General features: G+C 40.9%; 1 protein-coding gene across 5 annotated transcripts in view; it reads right to left on the bottom strand.

The window, feature by feature from the left end:
• Positions 1-19,076, bottom strand: part of LOC117210201 (ankyrin repeat domain-containing protein 50) — a 219,860-nt gene extending 200,784 nt beyond the window's left edge. For all 5 annotated transcript variants that reach the window (XM_033452976.1, XM_033452980.1, XM_033452977.1 and 2 more), the window contains exon 1: positions 18,424-19,076. The gene's annotated coding sequence lies outside the window, so the exon portion shown is untranslated. The remainder of the gene's footprint in view (positions 1-18,423) is intronic.
• Between the last annotated feature and the right edge of the window lie 5,481 nt (positions 19,077-24,557).

Raw genomic sequence — 24,557 nt, 5'->3', positions numbered from 1 at the left:
TATTTTATCATCATTTATCATTATTTTCGACTTTGGACGAGACTTTTACCTATTTCGCTTCTTATACAGGGTGGTTGGTAACTGGTGGTACAAGCGGAAAGGGGGTGATTCTACGCGAAAAAAGAAGTCGAAAATATAGAATAAAAATGTAAAAGATTAAAAAAATAACGTCAATCGAGACAACGATCTACAGTGAGATTCGTTATAACGAGACGCGATAAAGCGCACGCGTACCGACCGAAAATTCAAAGTCGATTTTCTCGAAAACAAAGCCTCGAACGAAAAATTTTTATTCTATATTTTCGACTTCCTTTTTCGCGTAGAACCTTTCCGCTTGTACCACCAGTTACCAACCACCCTGTATATCTACCACCCCTCTTATCCACTCTATTATATTGCACTCCCTTAATTATTCCATCCCTAAAACTATGGCAACTTTTGGGCTTCTGCCTCCTTGCTGTGCTTCCTTATTGTCGTTCCTCCCCGTTTTGTATCGCCCTTCTCGTCTCTATTATTGCTTTTAGTTCTCTTGGTCCTTCTCCAGTTTCATTTAGTATTTTTTCTGTGTCCTTTGGCCCTCCCGTTATTTCTCATTCTTCTATCACATGTCTCAGGTCTTCTTCTTTCCTTTTACATAGTCTGTATCCTTTTTCTCTCTCTCTTCTTTCCAGTATTCCCTCGCTTTGGTCTCGTTTCCACGTCTGAATCCTGCTAATCCTTCCACTTTATCCTCCATTCCAATTTGGCGATTTTTCTCTAATGCATTTTCGTGAATATCAAATTTTCCATATACATTCAGTTGGACGAACGAAGATGTTCATCGAGTAACGAAGCTTCGTCCGAACCGGATCCGGCTTCCATCTCGGATCCTCTGTTACGATTGTTCGCGTTTCGATCGTGTTTTTTGATAAAACGCCTTGCACTCTGCACCGAATCTTGTAAATTTCAAATCTGAAAGTTGCCTTAGACGTAATACAAATACACATACGTTCGGCGATTAGTCCAAGTAGCGCGTTTGTCTCGTTCCTCGTATCCCCTGTTTACGTATTCCTTCGCGGTTATTGCGGAGGCGTTTTATCGGGCGAATTTTATCGTTTGAATGGCATCGATCGGTGAACGAGGAGGAGTGGCTTATATTTAATCAATTCAACGTTTACGTTCTGACGATCTATCGTAGCGAGTAAAGGCTTCTGCGATGCTTGTTTTCAATTAACGTGGCCGACCGTGAAAGGGAGCTTGTTTCGTTGCTCGTAGAAATTGTAAGTGGCTCTCGTACGATAGACTCGAACGCTGCATTAACATCGAGCATGGTATTTCTATCTAGTGGCTGAGCGATCGACTTTTTCCTTCTGGTTGGCTCTGCGTAGACGAACGATAATCGTAAAATCGATGCAACTTTCAAATTCGCGTTGTTGAAACATCTGCAGTGGCTCGCGAAACTATTCAAACGGGAAGCTCTCTCGTATAGAAAAACTTTTTACCGCTGTATCGTGGGGAAAAAGCATCTGGAAATTTCACTAGCAATCGTAACGAGATACGATTATCGTGATTTTAGCGATGTCACGTTGACCGACAGCGTGGTGGATTTAAAAAATTCTTTCCTTGGAAAATAGGAAACGTGATTTATCTATCCCTGTGCTCTATTTCGTACGTAAAGTAAACAGACGTGTTTGCTTTCAAATAAGTCGCGAGACGAGCCCTCGGAATCAGTCGTCGAACCAAAGAACAAAATTCTAACGGAAGAAAATCCCAGCAAAATTCTAGCGTAAAGAAAAATGCTAATTACGAGAAACTACGCTGAGAGATACAAAATACAAATATTAATAGAGCAAAATATAAAATACACAATCTAACGACAAAGACCCCGAACAATACGATCGAACCATGGAATTTGTATTTTATCATGTCGAGAATAGAATTTCTCGAAGGGAGAGGGAAGAACGAAGAGAGAAAATGGGAGGAACGTTTAAGAAATTGTGTACAACGAAGAGAAGGAGCGCTCGTTGTTCGGTAGGAGAGCTAGCAAGTGTATAGCATAGTACAGAGACGCTGGAACGAAGAAGAGAGAATCAATAATAAACTGGCATAGTGCCACAGACTATACCGCGGATGCATCTTTGCTTGGTCGAGCTCGATTCTCGAACAACGAATGGAGGAAAGCTACCGGCGACGAGACGGTGGCCGAACTCGCCTGTTTCGAGCAAGTTGATCGAACAAAGGCCGCTAACAAGTTTAATTTACTTCGGATTCAAGGGAAGGAAAAGTTTAAGTAACACAAGCTGACTTTTACTTGATCGAAATTAGCTCGCACTATGATTATACAGAGATTGTTGGAAATAATGGGAAACTGCTTTCCAACGAGTAATTATACCGCCGTGGCAAAAGAATAATAGCGAATCTGAATGGAAATAATTTTTAAATTGGTGAAATTGAACCGAACTTTCTCGCAGGCTGTAGGGAACGTTTCACTCGATCGATTATTAATAACAGCGACGAACTAACGCGCACTAACAAGTACGAAGACACAGAGGATTTTCACCAGCGACAAGTACACTTATCGCTGGGTCAACTAACGACTTAACGCAGTTTTATGTTTTACGTTTACACGTACACGTACTTTTCTGCATTTTTATCTATATATTCTTCATAAATTCGTAAACGTGTGCAATCTATCGATAAGATAGTCGATAAGCAGTAACGCTCGATCGTAAGTTCTATTTTTTCCAAACGATTCCTTTTATTCCATTGGCCCAGATGCCAAGATTACGCGGATCGAAAGAGTTTCGCGCTATTTCCCAACAGTATCGTAACATCGTACAATGAGAAAATACTTTTACGCGTTATACTTATCGTGTAACTTATCGTAGATAATGCCAATAAACTCGTATTTGAATGTAGCTGTTGGAAAAAGTATGCTTCGAATCTTTTCGTACTTGAACGTTTAAAGTTCAAGTTTCTCTCGACTCGGCCATAGATCAGGTTAATTACTCTAATCTGTGATACTTGGATCTTCGAATTTCTTCGTGCAATAAGAGTGGACAATTGAATAGACTCGACCATCTGTAACGATGAAAAGTAACTGGAAAAAGAATGGACGAAGAGACATTGGAACCATCTGGAACAACTTGGTCGTCGATCGATCTATAGATCGATAGAAAGACGATCGGGATCCAGAACGATAGTTGGCGATCGTGACGAATACGTTGATTCGATAATAAAGGTAAACTTCGGGCCATGTATACCCTGTGTGTCTAGGTACATATACGTGTGTAAATTGTACACAGAGGCGTGTAGGATGCACCCAGGTCGATTTCTGCGTGGCACCGGTTACCATAACGGTACTTGCGTCAACATGGCTCATCATGCTTCTAATAATGACTTGTCGATTTTTCAAATACCTGCTGCACCCTAATCTTTTCCCCTGTTCGCCCGCCAAACGTCGCCCCTTCTGTCGTAAATTAATCCGAGTAATCGTTTTATAATAACAGTACGTTCTTTGGTCGTCTACGACTTTTTCTCTGGAAGGAAAAACTTGCTACTTACGTGTTAGCGTTTATTCGGGCCGTTGCTCTTTGTACAACGATCTCTTTTACTTTCTAGGATGAGTCGAAACAAAATTTAGAAACGACTGGTTATTTCAGTCGTTTCTAAATTTCTTTCAAAGTGAGATACGACAGCTTTCTTTTTTTTTTTCTTTCTTTCTTTTAACATTAATATTTGATCGACGAAATAGCTTCAAATGTTCGAGTCGAAGTGCAAACATACGATTACAAATTCAAAGAAGGTAATTCTAACGGCGTGCAATTACAGATTCGAATCGAAGTATTCAAATTCAGATATACGTAGAATTTGGAATTGCAATTTGCAATCAGAAGCCCAAGCAGCTTGCCTGTCGATGATCCAATTCGAATATGCCGATTAAACGCTGAAATCTAAAGGTTCAAGCTCGAAACAACATTTGCATTGTTGGATACTTTAAGTCGAAAAGTTCCGTTAGAATTTTCAAATTCGAATATCTAAATTCGAACAATTGAATTCGAATGGAAATATGGAAGCTCGCGGCGCTTCGATCGAAGCCATCGGAACCAATTGCCAATTCGGACATTCAAATTGAAATTGAAACGTGTCACCGGCTCGTTCGTCGACAGTTCATCAACATCTACGTCGCCTAATTCAGCCCTCGTTAAAAAACCAAACACAATCGCGTTCCTCCACTGGACCCTATCGAATAAGCTCAAATTAGATGGACATAATTAAATCCAAATTCCAATTCGAACATTCCAATACACGTGGAAAGCCAGCGCGTCAACCTAACACCGGTTTCTCTACTTTCTGCAGCTTTTTCCATCGTCCGGCTGTGCCCTCGATGGGAAACCAAACGCAATCGCATTTCCTCGCTTCTATCGTATCATTGCCCGTATAAATCAAATACTTAAATCCAGGTAATCAAACGCGTAACCCATTCAAACATTGCGATTCACGTGGAAACGTAGCAGCAGTTAACCTACCGGCACCCATTGGTCCACGTTCTGCAGCAGCCTCTTACGTCGTGTAACTCTACCCTCGATCGAAAACCAAACGCAACATCATCGACGACTGTAGAGCTGGAGCCGTCAAATGCTGATAATTAAATCCGATTTCCCATCCAGACTACCAAATTCGAATACGATCGCGGTCGCTCCACTCGATCATATCAGTCAGCCTGCCAGAACTTTGGTCCGGATGTCATCATCGACCTCTGTGTCACCTCGTCGACTGCTGTTACGAGAGCGAAGCTAGGGAAATTCGGTTGAAGAGGCAATCGCAGGATCGTGTTCTCGATCCTCTGGCTATAGAAACCGAAGAGAGCGAGAGAGCGAGAGAGAGAGAGCGAGTGAGAGAGGACAGACGACCGTCATCGATAACTAGGAAATCGCGTCTCCATAGTTCGCTGTCTCTCTCAAAAGGTTTCGTGGCTCGAGGCACCTTTGACTGCGTCGCTGCTCGCCTCGCTCCTCAGGAACGAAAGGAAGACTAACTCAGGGTCCTCCGCTCTCTCTCTCTCTTTCTCTGTCTTTCTTCCGCTTGGAGTACTGCCACTCTATATTTAAACGGGCCGCGCACCACCGGCACAATAGGCTTTATGCTAGCAATCAGTATTCTACTTCCGTGACTAGACATCGAGGCGCTCTCCGGCTATCGATTCGCTTCCTTCAATGTCAATAACCTGCGATGCTCGCCTCGATGACGGACGTATCGAGCCTCGCTGACGATGTCATCTAGCGACGGCCGATCATCGATTCTTCGATCATAGGCATTCGATTCTGTCTAGGCAAATCAGTGCTCCACAGCGTGATCGATAACGAATTTTCCGCTGGATCGGTGATTATACGTGTACAATAGCATGGGATATGAACGAGAGGAAATTTCGATACAAGTGCAAGTTTTAGGTCGTTTATCAGGCAACAGGTATTTGATTCAACGGGTTAACAGCAGAGGTTATTCGCTTTCGTTTAATTCCATCCATCGATCCTTCACTTTGGATATCGTAATACGGTTCTTGCGCTTTGTTCGACGAGTTTCCAACGAAGATATCAGGAAACCTCTGCTTCCAAAACTCCAATCCAAACTGGCGATATTTTTACCGGTTGGCCGATTTTCACGAGTATAATTGAACGAATGACAATATCTTGCGTTACGACCAGTCCTGTCGCCGATAAAATTGAAAAGTGAAACGTTCATTTCGCTACAACTTAATTCCATGTTACAACAGCCACGCGTACTCCGCGCTCGACGAGTATATCCGTCGTCGCCTACTTGACAACGTCGCCAACCGATCTAGTCGAAATGTACGCAAAGTTTCCGAATATCGAAACTTCCAAATTTACTCGTCGCGCTGCTCTTTTGCTATCTCGTCCCTTGAAATCGTCAAAACCGAAGTTCGCGTATTAGGTTATCCGTAAAGTTTCTTTCGTTTCATAAGGAAATAATAGACGCGCAATGTTTTTTTGTTTTATATTAGCTTATCGAATCATGCACGAGCATAATAATAGAGATAGAACGAAATGGATCATACCTAATTCAATAATAAACAGAAATTCTTGTTCGTCCATTATCACCTTACGAAACGAAAGAAACTTTTCGGAGAACCTAATAATAGCTCGTACCTGTGCGTATCGGGTAGCTGTTAAGTGAAAAATCCAATCTCCGGGGAATTAAAGCAAACCAATTATCCTTCCATAAGCCGCGCAAAATTCCCTAGCAGAGATCCAACGAATCTTGCTGTTCTCGATCGGAACAAAAGCGCCGCAGATTTTCCCTTGTCCAAGCTTCTCCTACGTTCATAGAAGGAACGAATGGAACAGAGGGATGATGGATTTTCCTATTTGCGAGGTCAATCGCCCGACAAATATCTCGTCGGATCTCTCGATCGTAGCCGGAAGTGCTGCTGACGTTCGTCAACCGCGAAACGTCGATGACAGACGCACAAAGCGAGCTCGCAGGCAAGAGTAAAAATCAATTGGACGGGACAGGGAAATTTGTTAAGGAAAGCAATTTTTCAACGTTCTATGCTCGTAAAATATTCCAGCCCGACGTCTATCCGTGATCGACGACGAGAATTTTCGTATACGAAAGTAAATATTCTTAAATGGACGGCTATTATAAAGCGCGGATTAGCGTCAGTGTCAGTGTCAGTGCTTCTCCAGGGCTTTGTTAAAGTCCGTTGTAATGGCGAAACGTCGAGACACTTGTCTAAAAAAAAAAAAAAGAAAGAAGAACGTACTCCAACCGCCGAGAGAACCAGCCTGCAAAAGCCTAAAAGATCTTGCAGGTCTCGTTTCCGTCTGCTTGTCCTCGTTTGGAGCTTTAAGAAACGCGAAATGTCGTGTTCGGGGGACTAACGGTCGAAGGAACTTTAGGTTTTAGTATATTTCGCGCTGTAAAATTTAATATCGTTCTTTATTTCCAGTAGAAAATATGCAGAAAATGATGAAAGACCGGGAGAGGATCGTCAAAGTGAAACGCGTGAAAATCTATATTCCTTCGATAGATGCTACTACGCTCGGAAATAAAATATGTATGCGAGAAATATTTTGTCGTATAAATGGAAATACGTTGGATATACGATATCCAAATAAAATATGCCAAAGAAATATTCCTTTCGTAACAAATTTCCCATATCTTCCCATCGTCGATTGAGATTAATCTTCGACTATCGCTCGGTAAAACATTCGGTAGTTGGATAAAATATTTTTAGGAAATGGAGTAAAATTCTCTATTCCTCGGCGATCGATCCAGCGTATTCGATACTTTCTTTTCGAGACGATTTTTTTCTCGTAGGATGAAGACAGGAAACATAGAAGGTTCGTACGTTACACGGAAAATTTGCACGAGCTCTGTTTATTGCGTGCAAGAACAAATGGTATTCGTCGCGATGAAATTTTCACGACGGTGTTCTCTTCGCGCAATTCCCATCGGTTTACCAGCTGGTAAACGAAAAAAGAAAAAAAGTATATAAAACTAACATGACAGGGAATCGTTAAAATTCCGGTCCACCTCGGTTCGCGAAAACGGATCGAGAGGATTCGTCAAGCGTTCGCTACCAAACATCCTCCAAACTGCGTCGTACACGCGCGTGGGAATTACGAAGATCGCACGAGGAACAGCGAGCGTGCGATCTGCAAGATTAATCGCGCGATATTTATTTCGCTGAATTTAACTGGCGTGGAGTGTGTGTTTCAAGGAAGTGGAAATTAGAAAACAAGAGACGGAGCGACGATCGAAACGTTCGTAAACTGTAGAGAGGAGAACAGAGGCAAAGTGTACAGCGGCGTAAAAGGAAAAGTAGAGAAATATAGGAAAACTGTAAGAGACGACGAAGCGTAATGAAAAGAGCAGAGAAGCAGAAGAAGGTAAGTGGATGACACGAAATGAAACGCCCAAAGAAAACAGACCACGCGGTTCAAACGGTACGATGAAAGAAAATCCGAAGAAACTCTATCGAAAAAGAAAGAGAAATTGTAGGAAAATAGAAGATAAAAAAAACCAAACACGTTTAAGGATAATAAATAGAGAAAGGAGCAAGCAAACGAGGATAAAACGGAGAAGGTTTCCTTGGTTGCGATTTCATGCGGGAAAAAGCATCCCATGGCCAGGAATATTCTTCGCGGCGGGTCTGGCATATTCGCGCGTGCCAATATTAAATTCGTCGGTTCGGACGATCCACGAAACTCGTGGAATGCGAGAGAAAACATTCCTGCTTGGCTTCGGCCAGAGAGGGATCGTTGCCTCTCTCACGGTTTTCGATTTACGCCGTCCAACTCTCGCATCGATTCCTATCGGATCCGCGTTTCGTTCCATCCGCTCGTTTTTCGCGACTTCGTCGCCGTCCTTCCTCCTGTTTATTCATTAACATCGAGTATTATTCGATGGAATTCGAACGTTTCTTTCTACGAAGTCGTTTCCGCGTGCGTGATTGTTCCAAAGAATTAAAAATTTGATGGATACCGGAGGTGCAGCGGAATGGAATTTTTCATAGAAATTTTGTAGATTTGCAGAATTCATGGAATTTTACAGCGCAATTTAGGGGATTCGATCGTGAAATGATTTACTGGAAAATGATGGATGGCGAGCGTTTTTCTCTCATTGCATTATTTATCTATTCGTGTACCTTTCGTTCTGATTTTTACAGCGTAGATTCTTCTCCAAAGAATTCTCTCTAAAATTAAACAACAAACATACAGCGGTAAGTGTATCAAATCACGAAGAAGGAAGAATCGCGATCGTTCCATGACGCCTAATTCGCGTCCCACGTTTACCTCTTTATCTCAGCCTAACGTGGTCCAGTCGATTCGTCGACTCCAATCGATACGATGAAAGCAACTTCGCTTTTTATAGCTGTTCTCGTATCAAAATAAAACGCCACTCTATTATCCGTTTTATTCCGCGTCATTTTCAACTTTTACTTCCAATCTTTACCGCGTTGAACAGCGAAAAATAAAAAATACGTTGCCTCGACTTCTTCCAACTACCATACAATTCAGATGTTAATGCGAATCGATACGACCTAACCGCCGACGAAGAGCACGCGCACGGACCCATACGAGAGAATATTAAAGGGAAAAATTCGTTAAAATCCCCTTTCTTCCTCGTGAACCCTTCGACTCTTCTTCGACCTTCTATTGGCTTGGCAACTAAGTGATTGCGGATTTTCTCATTAGATGGTATTGACAAAATCCGCAATCTCTTAGTTGCCAACGCGATAAATCACGAGGACGAGAGAAACCGTCCGTCGATCGTGCAAGAGCCACGAGCGGTTTCTCGTGCGCAGCCCGAAGGAAGCATTCCTCGATCGTACGGAAACGTGTACGACGACGAACGAAGGAGGGAAAGTGGCCGAGGAATCGGCGGCAGCCATCTGCGATCTCCGTACACGAGTAATAACTTCATGTTAGCGAGCAGTTGTTTGCATATCGTGCGGTATAGTTAGGTATAGCTGGCCTCGCCAGGCCAGATTCGACCGGCCTCGGGTCAACGACGCGAAACGCCGATCGTCGCCACAGAGACGAGACAGTTTCCTCGAGACGAAACTTTGCTGGAGCTCGTTGGCAACGCGGTGAGGAATCGTCTACCGTGTTCGATGGTCCGGTAACGTCGAACGTTACGCTCGTTCTTCCGGCTTGCAACGTTTCGGAGGAAGCTGGGTTTCTTGGTCGAAGCGAGTCGGATCAACGAGGGACACGATACGACGTCTGGCCTCGTCTCCAACCAGAGAATAAAGCTTTCGCCTCTTTCCACGATGGTTCTTGGTTCTTGGAAGGACGAGTTTTATTTTCCACGGATTCGATTTATCGACGGATGGTTCTTCAGGCTGATCCTTTCTTATCTTTATTTGCAAGAATGTGGATTTGAAGAGGAACGCGAGTAAGAAAAATTTCAAAGCGCAAAGATTCACGTAAATGTTGCGAATAATGTACGAAAGTATATAAAATACAGAGAATTTAGCATCTGTTACGGTGTATTATAGCGAGTGAAACAAGTCTCTGCTAATAGGTTTTAGTCTTCTATTCGTCTTTCAAAAATATGAATTTGTACAAATATTTGCGATCTAACGATCAGTGTTTTTGAAAGGATTTGGATTTAGCGTGAAAATTACTCTCGCGTCGTGTAATTTTATGTTTGGATAAAAAGATGAAAGCTAGAGAGGACGATTTCCATTCGAGTTTCTCACCCGTGTTCTTCAAACGCTGTCGAAAGAGATTAAGTTGCGACGGGACCAGTAATGAATTTAACGAGAAAAGATGTAGATGGAGATTGGTGTATACTGTGTGCAATTTCATACTCCAAGAGAATAATTTCCGTAAAAAATTTTTATGCAAATTCCTCCAACGTTTTCGCAGGTTTTTTTTCAATTTTTCAACCTACAGATAAAATTCATCGATTTCATCTGACGCGCGATGATAAAATCGACGAGTTTTATCTGACATTCGATTAAACGTTTCAAAAGAACGTATTTATAAGCAAGTACGATAAAGGAAATATAATCGCTCGACTGTACGATAGAAATATATTTAGAAAGGAAAGGAAGCGCAGCACATTGAAGCGAAAAATTGTAAAATCAATCTGCAGTATAAAATCAACAATGGAGCAGCTGAAAGAGTGGTTTCCATCGATCTAAAATTTTGTTCGCCCGCTACGACCTACGTACAATAATGTCCCGAATCAACGAATGGAGTAAATTGCTCGTGTGCAGTATGTGGGAAATACAAAACTTCGAATACGATCTTCTCACGAAATTCGTGTTCAGCACAATATCGCACACGCAAAAAATATGAGGCAAATCGATGACCCGAGCTTCGAGTTCCATAATCGAGTACACGTGCACTCGATCGCAGCTTTTCCAACCGAATTTCTTTACACGTAGTAAATGCGCATCGCAATTTTATACGGTCGTAGGCGTGTGAATTATAAGAAAAAGATGAAAAAGAAAAGTAGTAATCGTATTAAAAAATAATTACACAATTAATTAAGTAAGAGTAAATAAGATTATTATACTTTATTTTAGTATAGTAATTTTGAGTTGATAACGTGTGAATTTGGACAATTTGTTGCAATTTTCACGCGTGTATTCTGTTGAATTATTATTTATTAATATGTTGCTAAGACTTCGATTTATACTTTTACTTTCGTATTGCGCGAAATTACTATTTTAATAAACAATAAATACAATAAACAATAAACGAAGCATCGAACAAGATATCAGTTCGTATTGTTGTTCATTAAGCGGTACATCGATCGAAAAAACATCATTGTTACATCGTACATCATTATAAAATATAAACGTTGGAAAGTTGGTATCGTCAAAGAATTTATTAATCGTTTGAATCGGCGAATGTTTCTGTAATTCAGTGTCAGGTATGGGCAACTTTTATAAATCGCCCTGCCTCGATCTAGCAAACACGTTTAACGTTTGAATTTTATCCAGAGATAGAGTAGCTGTCGCATTTATCAAAAATATTGGAAACGTGAAAATTTCCAATGGAAACGGTAACTCATATTTACTGAACCCGCGTAAAGATTAAGTTAACGCAATTAACGAGAAACTGTCCGGCAATGAAATGTAGCGCTGTGTATCAGTTTTTCATTTTTACAGTGCTGCAGCTGAAATTCGTGGAATAGAGTTATCGGTATCGTTATATATTCCGGGCCTTTTTTCCATTCGCTCGTAAATTTTCCAGCATACCGGCACCTCCTCAAGTAATTTTACAATTTACCACGATTTTCTATAGGCTCGTTCCGATAAACATATACCCTAACTTGCTAAAAGAGATCGTATCACCTGGCAATTATCAAATTTGATAATCGTTAAACGATAATTTCACGTTATATCAAATTTGACAATTATCAAACGATAATTTCTTTCAATGATCGACAGATTAACTTGCTGGCAGTATCCTAATTGTTCGATAAAATTACGCTACTTTGCGCAATTCAATGCAATGTCGCAATTCAAACTATTTAACATCTTCAACTTCAACATCTCATCGGAGAACCTCAAAATCCAAAGACTATCAGCACCCTGTTAAAAAGCATTGAATTGTAGAAGGCAAAATGTGCTCGCTATTGAACGAATAATCGATAACTTTGGACTTTCTATTCCAAACTATTATCTATTTATCCTCGAAGAATGTAATTTTCTTTGTTCTGTCGCTTCTTCTAGCAAATCGATTGATATAATTATATTCGTGTTTCGATAAAACTCAAAATTACAGTAATTTGTCAGAGGAGCTGGTATATTTATAATGACCGCAAGCCAGTCATTTTGATGGATTTACAATGACCGATCGGCGAATCGTACGAGATAAATTTGTAAATGTGACAAGTCCTTTTTATCCCAGAGGAATAAAGAGAGAGAGAGAGAGAGAGATAGGAAGAAGGAACACACATTATTAGCGTTATAAACGTCAGTTTAATGCTTCAGGATATACCAAGGAAAAAATAAACGCAACCGCGGCAGAAAATTCCTTTTCCACGGGTCAAAGCAGCCACGTCACCGCTCGAGCATCCGATCCTCGAAGGTTACCATTCCACGATTCCTTCCTCGATCCTTGCCACATCCACTCAACCCTACATTTCCTCATTTTTCAGCGAGGAATCATCACCTGCTACGAGATACCCTGTACACGTTTCGCTGCCTAAGTGGGGGGACAGAACTGGATTTGAAAGAGAGAAGAGGCTAATAAGAACGAAACTTATCACGGTTGGCAAGCGAGCGATAATTTAAGAGTCGAACATCGAATTTACAATAAGAATGGAGCGCGAAAGGATGAAAATTGATCGAATAGAAAAGGTGGAAGATACAATACGTGTTCTGTTACGCACGATCTTATGAATACGAACGCAAGGAATTTCGACAACAAGAAAAATAATCGTGTTTTCGCTAGATTCTTCCGACTGGTTTATTCGCCTTGTTTCGCCGCGAAAAACTCGCCAAGATTCAAAGAACGCGTTAATTTACTTTTATCTCGGTAGGATCGTCGATGTCCTTGGATCTGCTACAAGTTACTAGGCCAACTTTTCAAGGAACGTTTCAACGAAAGGAAAGACTTGGCCGCGAAATTTGCAACGAAAAGCCCTATCCACGTCAACGGCGACTCTCTCGTGTTTTTCTTAAACCCAAGAGATTTCTCAGCGCTGGAAAAACACGATTAAGTAAAAAACGATGTAAGGAACGCAGCAGGGTTACGAACGACAAGGAAAATAATCTTCTTAATCCGAAAACAAACTCCGCTCGCTCATCCGCGTTACTACGATCCATATTTATAGGAAAAAGCTGTTCGAGAGAAAAAGCAAATGGCTGAACGAGGCCGAAACGTCTTGCACGTTACCTCGAATCTCCGTGGAACGAGTATAGGATCTGTTGCAGAGGTTACAAGGGTTCCCTTCGAGGGAATTCCAGGAGGAGACGGCCACGTTCCCCGGAAACGACAACGCGATCCTTCCATTTACACCGTGTCACGACGAGTTCGGGACACCGTCGGGAGAGAAGCGGCCGGGTAAACGAGATAAATAGAGGGGGAGGCCCGGGGGACAGAGGAATATATTTGCATGGGCGAATTGGAACACCTGGATGCGCGTGTATGTCCGCTGAGAGAAATTGCACGGAACGTCCTTGCTCGTTCCAGGCGAAACCGAGGGCTGGTTAATTCGAGGAAAGTGTCCGGCTAATCTGTGCTGCGATTTTCTCCGATGACTTCCACCAGCTCCATCTTCTTCAAATCGCTTTTTTAGTTATATTCTCGCTCCGTGTGTGCACGCGTTTAAATTCCTGTCGTTCATTTTAATACCAGAAATATACACCAGTTCTCTCTTATTTAATATTCGTATCCCGTCCTTAAACGAGTATTTTACTGGCTAGTATTTTACGTAGTTTTGAAAGAAAATTAAAGATCTACTTGTGTAAACAGAAGCGAGTAAGTAATTCAAAAAAACATTAAATTACGTTGTAACGTTGCGACGTACGATATCGATGTAACAGACGTACCACGTACTATGAAAAAGAACATATGGTTTCCAGAAAATATATTCGAACCAAGTCTAACCAACCTATCCTATTCTACTTATCCTTCTCTAATAAGTCTAAATATTAAACTCTACCCTTACATTCTACCCTTAAAACCAAACAAAACAACGTTTCACAGACTTTACTTTTATCCTTCGGCAGTCCTTCTGGCATTCGTAAGAATAACAGAGTGGAAGATTTCTGGGACCATTTAACCGATTCAGAACGACTAGAAAAAACACACACGGAAAGAAGCTTCAAGGTAAGAGAGAAAAGCGAGAAGCAGCTGGCTGGATGACGTCACTACCTGTCTTACAGGCTCTGCCAACACCCCTTGGGGTATGGGTCAATCCTGGTACACAGCCGAGAGTTTTGTCCAACTATTCCAAGTGGCGCAACTTCATTTGCGTCCGGACCACATTTTCCGGAAACGCTATACGCGGTGACTGCTAAGTTTCCTCAAGTATTTCCACAGAAGGTTACATAACGTCTCGACGTGCCCTGTCTCTATGCGGCTGTAATACACGAAGGCGAGAAGGTATTCCACTTGCAAATTTTGTAGGAAAATTTAACGATATGCCATCAAGGACGAAGGCATTTTCCTGTTGTTTTGCTACTGAAAGCGGCCAACGAGCCGATAATTGTGGTATCGGAGATTTAATTGAACAAGCGGGAATTGCAGAGTTTGAGGGAAAACGGTGAACAGTGGGGAAATTAATCGTTCGGAAATGTGAACGTTCGAGCGTCCAATTTTTATACATTCGAGAATTGATATTTTTATGAAATTAACGTTTGGAGAAGGATCGAAGCTGTCGATATTTAATTATCCCCTGAATATCGTTCTTCGATTATTTGCAACGATGCGGTAAAAAATGTCATCCGTATCGATGAGGAAAACATTTAAAAAATGCTTCCTCTCTATATTGAATTTAAAGTATTGTCAAGTATAGAACTATATGCACAATATTCGTACGGAATATTTTAGTAACGCGTATCATTCGTTATCCATTCGACAGAGATAAATATTGATTAATAATTGCTCGTATGGCATTGGTAAACGTCTAAAAAATTGTGCGCAACGATAAAGCGAACACCCCGTACATTTTTTTTATTTGCCATTATTTATACTTTCTATATAGACGTAGAACAATCGAAGAGGAAAAATCGTGCGAAAAAACGATTTCAATTATAATCGAGTAAGCACATTCTGCCAGCTAATTAAAGTTAGTAGCTGTAATTGCGCAGCGCTCTGTATATATTATTATACCCCGCCATTATCTAGTATTTGTATGAGAATAATTAGCGGAATGATTGTGGTTAACGACTAATTAACGAAGTTAGTATACGGGCAATCTTAATGTACACCATTGTAGCACGCCTTCAAATGGTTCATTTTCAACGTTAACGTTAAGTTAGTAAATGGCGAACTGCAATTTTCCTTTTATATAGCTTGATTCGTTTTAATTCGTTCCACTATTCCATGTAACTGTTCTTGGATAATGAACGACGCAATCGATCTGTCATTTAAATTTAAGCGCATGTCGATGAAGAATACGTTACGCAAGATGATGTCACGACGTTGACTCACAGGTTGATTTAATTTAATGGGAAAAGAAGCGTAACGTAGGTTAGTGTCAAACGAACAAGACGAATAAAAAATATCTGGAAAGAGGTTACACAACGTACGTAATAGAAATAAATATACTTAAATATTCTTTTCTTTAGTCAGACTATTATAGATTAGGTTACGTAAAATGTTCCTTAACCTACGCTTACATGACAAATAGATTTTCGTCGGTATCGATCGTCGATAGACGATAATTCTAGATTCAATTTGTTGGTAATTACACAGAATTAACTGTTCCGAACGTTTACGACAGACTTAACCTCTTAATGCTTTGTACGATATGTACATATGTTACATACTAAGTGTATCCATTTTGAAGGAGATTTATAATCATGAATATCTTAATCGATCTATGTTTATTACATTATATTCAAATAATATTATTCATTGATTCCAAATGTTATCAATATAATCATAACAATCGCGATTCACTACAGTGTTAATGAAATTTCAAAATATTTTATGCAACACATACAATATATGTGCATATACGCAAAAGTGTTTCTATAGTATGCATTCAAATGAGCCAGTGTATGATTCACTATTATTATTATATTATACGACTACATAATCTTTTGTTAATAATTCGAGCATTAAAGTGTTAAACGTACATAAAACGCAGCCAGATAAAGTTACAACGTTGTAAGATATTGCAAGTTTTATAAACTACCGTTAGTCACGATACATCTTATAAAATAAGGTTATGTACGAACCAATATAGCGAAGATCACTTCGTAAATCCTTTTGTTCGAATGAAACACACCCGTAAAAGCATCCCATTGCGAAAGGATCGGTCGTTCACGGAAGAAAATGTTAATTAAAATGCTTTACGTTCCGATCGCGTTTAATCGCCGTTAAGGTCAACGGTTTCCGATCGCCGATACACACTACTTCAGACGCGTGTACTTATTTATGTACTTGTAACAAATATAACGTAATTCGAGCGCTTAAGATAAGGACAGCGAATCGAATTAAAACGGGAAACGTATCCGGTTCTACGGCTAACGGCTAATTACTTGACAATAAATTCAAACTACGATTGAACGTCGCGTCGAATCGAATGGTTGCATGAAACGAGAGATCGATTGTATGTGCAAAAGATGCCAACGACCGGCGGCCGGCGACTCTTTCTAAGTGGCGACTCCTTTCAACCGTTTCTTTCTCAAATTATTATCGACCAAGTAATTCGCGTAAACAATATCGTAACGTCTTCTCCGAATTTACTGCTATCGTTGCGTCAAAGAAATCAACACGGATTGTTTTCATCGTAAATGCAAGTGTGAACTTTCTACGACTTTCCACGGCATGTATTCGCAAAGGAAATTAAGGTTAGTCGTCAACAATATCGATTCCACCATATTGAATTCTTGTTTCTTGTTATTAAAGCGTGCGATAATCTAAAAAATAAATAGTTATTAAAGGAATACATAACAGAAAAAAAAGATGACAAGTTCTCGTCATGTTATCAGTCTTTTAATTATTTTCATACTTTCTTTATAACGCTTATGTGATTGTAATACAAATACTCGAGTGCTTTCTCACGTGATTTCAATCATTGTATACGAGTAGGTATTCCTGAAAGAATATATATTCTCATGTTTTTTTCATTACACTTCCCGTCGTCGTACCGTATCGACTAACAAATGGTTATAAAATTTTTGAGCGATTTCAATTTGGATACAATGGAGGAATAGCGAATAGGTTGCGAAAAAAAAATGGTGTCCGGAGAAGAAATTAATATGGCTTTCAAAATGCTGTCTCCGCGTCGGATATACGAAACCCGCACGTTTTCCTCCAACCAGATGGTCTATTCACATAACACTCCATTCAACTTCTTTACAAACGGCTACCATGTTCCCAGTGATCTTCCATTAAACTTTCGAAAATTTGCCGAAAGTTTACCCCTTTTAATGGAGGCTTTAATAACTCCGCGCGAAGAAGTGTCTTTTTCATTCGATTCCTTTTATTACCGAAACTGTTAATCACTCTTCCATAAAGAATATTCGTCTCAAATCGGTAAAATTTAGAAATATTTTGCGTAAAAAAAAGCAACGGTAGTTACGAGGTCGATAATTTCAAATTTCGTTGCATATACATACATACAGTGGCTACGAATAGCATCTATTCATAACCTTAGTTTCTAATCAAGCGTTCTTCTATCAGGTTTTCATTTTTATAGTATCAAATCTGTGATATCGTAAATAACATCCATGACAATGACAAAGATTACGCGATATACTCGATACTTCGTTAGTAGAGAAAATTGAATATCCACTGAACAAAAATATCTCTCGGTATCAGTTTAATTTCAAAGGGTTAGAAAAAAATTGACAACCATCGTTTTTGACGCGAACTCTTAAATCCCACGCACACAGAGGGCCATAGAGCCGCACGACGGCTGCCCAGTCGAGACTTCTTCGAGACAATCGCGCGCGTCTCACGGATCGCGAAGAAATCGCATCGTCGCGTCGTCTAACCTCAATGACACAATCGAGCGGAGGCAGTGAACTTCTCTCTGGCGTCGGACTATTTCAAGCTCTCGAAACGCGGCAGGACAAGAGAGAGAAGAAAACCAGTTCACCGCGCGCGTAGAGCTACGTGACTTACGTAAAATATAATACGCTTCCGAGGAAAGATGCGTCGTAACACACGTAAATACGTATGGGTACATACATACACGTACACATAGACGCACACGTACACGTACGTCATCACTTGGATCATTACTCGCAAAGGACAAAATTCATCGACTTACGTCAACTGCAGCTCCACTCTCAATCGATACACCACGATGTCTCTCTCACACTCTGTTCGTCTGCGTTGCTCTTTCACAGCCGTTCGCTTCGTCCCTTTGTTCCTATCGTCCCGGTAGATTCTCACCAATAAACACCAAAACAAAACCGAACCGGGATAAACGCATAGAAGGAAGGAAGGAAGGAACACAGGACTGTATATTTTCGACAGGATCTTCCTTCGTCACGATAATCACGGAGAACGGCGAAACGATAGGAAATAAGGGGGGACTAGCACGAATAGAGAGAAAGAAACAAGAGAAAAACGTCGAACACAACACACACGCGGGCCGCGATTCCGGCGCACAGCTGGTGGAACGTCGTCGCGCGCGTTACGCTGTGTCGGCCACTCGAAACTCCGGCTGGCGTTTCAAGGGCAAGGCTAGCCCTCGTCGTCGAAGGAACGCGGTATTATCATGGCTGTACGAATGAATGGTTACGCGTCCAACGATGCGAAAAACGGATTATACAACGAGTGACCTTGCCGCGAACCGAACCGAATTTTCGTCGTAGAGAATCGCAATCGACCCTGGTCGAGCTTTTGTTCCGTATCAAGAGGAGAAACCGTGCTCGTCGCGAACCGACTCCCTCGATGGACGCGACGATACTGAGGCGCCGGCGTGTTTATTGCCCCCACCACCGACCGCCCCCCGCTGCTTCTACCGACCTATCCCCACCACTCGCGCTCTCCTCTTTCCTTCTCCGTTTGAACCATGTAGGACTCTTCCCCTATCACGCTGCTCTCCCTACCACCAGCTTCCTATTCGACCCTCTCCTACCTTCATCCCGGGGTCTCAGCTGTCCTACGGGTGTTCTGCTTCAAAACCTTCTCCCTCCTACTCATTCTATCGTTTTATCCTCGTTCCTTCCGCGTCCTTTCCCTATTTCTATTCCTGTCGCTCGCAACCCTGATCCATCCTCAACATCCTTGTTCGCTAACGATTCCCCTACGTTGTTCCTCTCTTTCGTTATCCATCTCGCTCTTACCTACGTCGTTTAAGTTGGACCGTTCCTTTCTTTCACGCGGTTGAATTCGAGTCATAAACTGGGTCGTTATGTTCACGGTGGCACACGCGTGTTTTCGTCGTTCCTCCAGCTCTTTCTCGAGTTTTCTAGGGAAGAGGAATAAATACCGTGGCGAAACGTATTGAAAGCACAGGGCTTCCCCTTGGAATCTACGCGCTTTAAAGAGGGTAAAGCCTGACCGAGGATTAGCCGACCGAGTCTCTCGCGACGAATCCGACGTCAGTGACGTAAACTGCGCCAAGGATTCACCCTCTCGCGAGACCAGCGACTATGCAAATGTAGGCTGCGCTGAAAGAGCTGCGAATGTCGATCCTGCCACTTTCCACCCGGAGAATGACTGGTCGGAATGTGCAAGGGATTCTGCTTTTTCTATTGTTTTATCTTATATAATAGAGCCCATGTAGAATGTGATGAACTTTCGCAGATTCTTTTTTTAGCGAAGGGTCAAGGTGACTTCACTGGAGATCGTAATTTATAGTTTAAAAGTTAAAGGTTAATCCGTTTGCCTAGTCGAGTGACATTCAATTAAGTGTGCGAGTTCGATTTATTTTTAATAGATATTCTTCTTTACTGCAGGAGGAGAAAGTACTTTTTGCGAGATAGGAAATGTTTTTCTTTCTTTCTCTGCGAGATGTGGTAAAGATGAAGAGCGATGCATAGATGGAAAATTGGTTTAGGAAAGCTGCAGTTGTTTGATTGCACTCGTAAACAGTTTATGGAACGACTATTCGATGGAGGTAGAAAAATTTAGTTATCGCGCGATCCTTTCGGTCTTTTGCCGGACCAAATTCAATTATTCTCCTCAATTAACCTAGTTTTACTTGAAAAAAAGGCCGGGAACACGTTCTTCCACACCGTAGTTCTACGATTCCTTCGTAACGAAGTTTCTTTTATTTACACACCTAACAAACCTGCGTAAATATTGTAACACGGATTCGAAAAGTAAATCAGCGCGGCAGACATAATCCGTGCGCAAACGGAGAAACTAGCTTCGAAATAATCCGAAGATTTTCTTCTCCATGTTCATTTTTCACTCGAATTTTATCTTCTTATAACTTGATTTAGATAGTAAATCAAGCGTACTAAAAATGTTATTATTTTACCTAAAGTCACGTGCAGCTTCTTTTTCATTCTGATAAATAATTTATTTAAGCAGATACCTCTTCAAAATTCTTATACCATTTTATACCACTCTATAGATAGAAACAACGTCGTCATAAAAATTCTATTTTTACCAAGGAAATATCCTTCTGTTATATCCATTTAGAATTTTAACAACGATTACACGTATCTAAAAAAAGAAGTCAAATTTTACACGTTTCATCCTCCTTGTTTTACAAATCTCGCGAAATCCATACCATCGCCAAAATCTGCTTCCGTCGACCAAACAATAGAGTTCATTTGGCTCGACAGCAGCGTTCGACAGAGTATCATATCTACTACCGTAAGAGACGCGAGTCAAATTGTAGAATTTAATCCGCTCTTCTTTCGCTGCTCTACAAAAACAAGATTTAATAAATCGTACGTAGTTTCATACTGATTTGGAACTTCACAATCGTACTAATTACACGTGTTTATAAAAAAAAAAGAAAGAAGGAAAAAGAAGAATTGCCATTGCTCTTTCACTCGCTGATACTCGTCCGTATCAAAGAATAATTATAACAGAATTTCAACATTTTTACGTTCATATTGACTATCCTCATTTATAAAATAGAAAACGAAAAACGTAGAATTATACGCTTGGATCTTTCGTTTTTCCACTATTCATGCAAAAACACGAGCCTCGGTAGGATTCTACTTCTGGCAAATGATCTGCCGTCGCATCGAATTAATCGTTCTCCATTCTCAATAATATATTCGAGGCACGTTCTACCGGAAGCCGCAATGCGATCGTAGGAGCGCAGCGGATAAAAAGCGAATGTTTACGCGACGGAAAATATAGCGATCGTTTAACAGTAAATCCTGCGCGATCGCATAAAGCGGTCGGTTAATCCGGCACGCATAAACGATAGAGTATAGCACTACGTTTCTCGGACCCAGTAGGGATAAAAATGATATTGTGCAATTATCGGGCATTCCATCCTTTTTTAGCAACGTTGGGAAAAAGAGAGAATAAAAAAACGTACACCTTCGATACGGGACCTTCTCTTCTTGCTAGGCGAGGCCCACGTGGCCATTTATTACGGTATTCATTTATTAAGACCACCTGGGATGTGTGCTGTAATTATACTGCCTGAAACTGCGTGAAACCAGTTCGACAGTGAGCCTGGCGATAACTAAGGACAAGACTTGCTCTGTTCCGATCTTCTCGGATCTTCTCGATCGTCAGATGCTCAGCCATTATTGAACAGAGATTGTCTCGTTAACGTTTGACAAATTTATTTTTTCGACCTGAATTATCTTTCAAGAGTTTCGCGAACTTTTGAACTTGTTACGCTACAAGTTTTGTAATTTAGTCGACACGCAGAATTGTAAAATGTATAAAGTTCTGACGAAAATGATAGAGACGAGAAAAAGTCTGTACTCTATCGTCTTCTATCGAACGATATTTTATTTCCTGCAATTTTTACATCATTTTCTATCGTTCTTATATCGCTTCCTTTCTTCGTCCGTCTTTGTGTCTAGAATTTTCGATTTTTTATTAAATCTATATCTCAACAGCGGCTAATCATTAGCGCGGTAATCGATGTTGGATGTTTCAATTATCGTTCCAATTATCGTTTCTTCTAATTAGTTTGTCGATTCGTTATTTTTAGCTTCTTCTCATTTCCAACATTATCACCAGGCACAGCCGGTTCTCGGCTTCCTATTATCACCTCGACCATTTGCTATTTGCAACCGGTGTTACTACTCTTTATTGTTACGACCACTTTTATCTTCACCGCCTGGTGGATTGGTCACGCAGCTTCGGTTCGTTCGCGTATCCTTCCCGTAATCTTGTTTACCTTCTTCTTTATCGTGCGACGTTCCCAAATTTTTCGGAAGCTTTCGGATCATCGATGGGTTTACGCTAAGCTGAATCTTAAACCTTTTCTTTTCTTTCTTTGAAATTTAATTAACGGTATTTTACCCGTTGAAAGTCTACACGTATAAGAAAATGCTGGATCCTTCGTCGCGATAATACACGGCCGTTCCACAGCTATAACGACGTAACTGCGATTTGTGAATTTTGAGACAAACGCGTTACTAGTATAGTACCTCAGCCGTATCTAATCGTCCCATTGTAAAAGTTTCCCAACGTCCCCAACATGCCTGGCCGCTGAATTATTATCGCATTTCGTAGCAATAACGACACGCGAGTATCATTTGCGACTAAGACACACTTCCAAGTAACTGCAGAATGCAACAACAATGTCGTGTATCGCAACATTACGAAACATTCCCCTCGTTATTTCATCACGAGATTTTACTCAATGAAGTTGCTTTCTCTTCGTCTGCCGGAAGATCACCTTTTCGCGGTCGCTTCCCCACGACGATATATTTTATACTCTACTTTTGCATAAACTATAAAACACCGTGAAATATCGCAACGGTTTCGCCACAACGCGAACATCGTTGCTCAAATTGGAGCGATCTATCGAGGTATCGTGTGACGCGTAAGAAGGTAACTGAATGTTATCTTTTTCCATATCACTGTATCGGCAATAGCTGCCGCATGCAGAATGAAATATAAAAATCAGCGGCTCGTACCAACATTTAACCAAAGGTCGATTCCTTCTTCGGAGAAATCTAACGGGTACAGAGAGAAGGCGCGAGCGAACGATTTGGGTTAGACGATCCGGTGGACGATAAATTATACGACTTGTTCCGGAAACAATCGGCAAGGTGAGACCATCTACGACGCGGCTTGCATTCTAATTTCCGCCGCGCTGATAGAGGCGCAGCTTTATTACCCTCGCATCTTGTTACGGTGAGTCACGAACAGGTTCCGCTTCGGAGCGGCGAATTTTAAATAATTTCAGCTTGTTATTCTTTCGCGACACGATGCTGTCATCGGCTCGATTTTACGCTATGCGGTCATCCGCCGGCATCCGACCAGGAAAGCACGACGAACATCGATCGAACGTGATTAATAATAATTCCGCTCGTGAAATGCATCCGGTTTCTTTTATTGCTTCCGCGAAATCGTTCTTGACGCGGCAAATTTTTTCACGAGAATTTGGATAACGTAGAAGATTTGGTTTGTTGTTTTAATACGCGCAGCGGACGTTTAGTGTGCACGTGCGACTCGGTTTGAGCCAGGTTTAAAGGTAGACTTAAACTGGCAAAAAGTAGAGAAGGAAGTTTACGGATTTTTTGTTCTTATGGGACAGATTGAAGTGGCTTTGCGTGATGCATCGCGTGGTACGTCGCGTGTTTGTCCCGGAAGTGGTGGCGTTCCGAATATTTCAAGAACAGATCTGTTTTTTTTTTTTTTTTTAATATGGTGATATGTTCGCTTGAAATACGAGCCGATGTACGTTTTTATGCATTCTCTGTTTTATTTTCTGTATTATATTTTAAGGTAGTTGAGCCTGAAGGAGTCGGTTTACAGAATGTTTTAGCTTTAATTTTGCAAAGGAATATGGTACGTTCGTGGCGCTGTGCTTCGCAAGAAGAGTTGACAAATATATCGATATATTTTCCTAATAGGAGATTTTATGGCTGCGACTTAATTCAGTTGTATGAAACGCTTTGTAGTTCTCGAATGGGAACTGGATTTATTATATGGAATAAATTTTATACGCGGAAGATGATAATCTCGAAGAGAATAATCATGCTGAAGCGGGCAAAGTTGGAAACGAATGAATCATAAAACGAAGGAAAGTAGCACGATACAAGTGAAAGCAAAAGGAAGAGGACAAAAGATTTCAAAGATAGAAGAAACGAGGAACTAGATTATTCTTATTTCAGCGGTCATTTATTATACTCGTTCTTCCTTTGTGTTTATCTTATTATCGTATCATGTTACGGAATTAAATTTGAATAAATTTAATTCCTCGTTGTTAAAAAAATACGGACTCGTTGTTTTGCTATTTCTTTCAGTAATAAAAAAACGAATGATTATTTTAGTAAAAACCTACAACTAGCA

This window comes from Bombus bifarius, unplaced genomic scaffold (genome assembly GCF_011952205.1).
Source record: "Bombus bifarius isolate JDL3187 unplaced genomic scaffold, Bbif_JDL3187 scf7180000008199, whole genome shotgun sequence".
Classification (NCBI taxonomy): domain Eukaryota; kingdom Metazoa; phylum Arthropoda; class Insecta; order Hymenoptera; family Apidae; genus Bombus; species Bombus bifarius.
The sequence above is the reverse complement of the archived record's forward strand: the minus strand, read 5'-3'. Positions and strand labels throughout refer to the sequence as shown.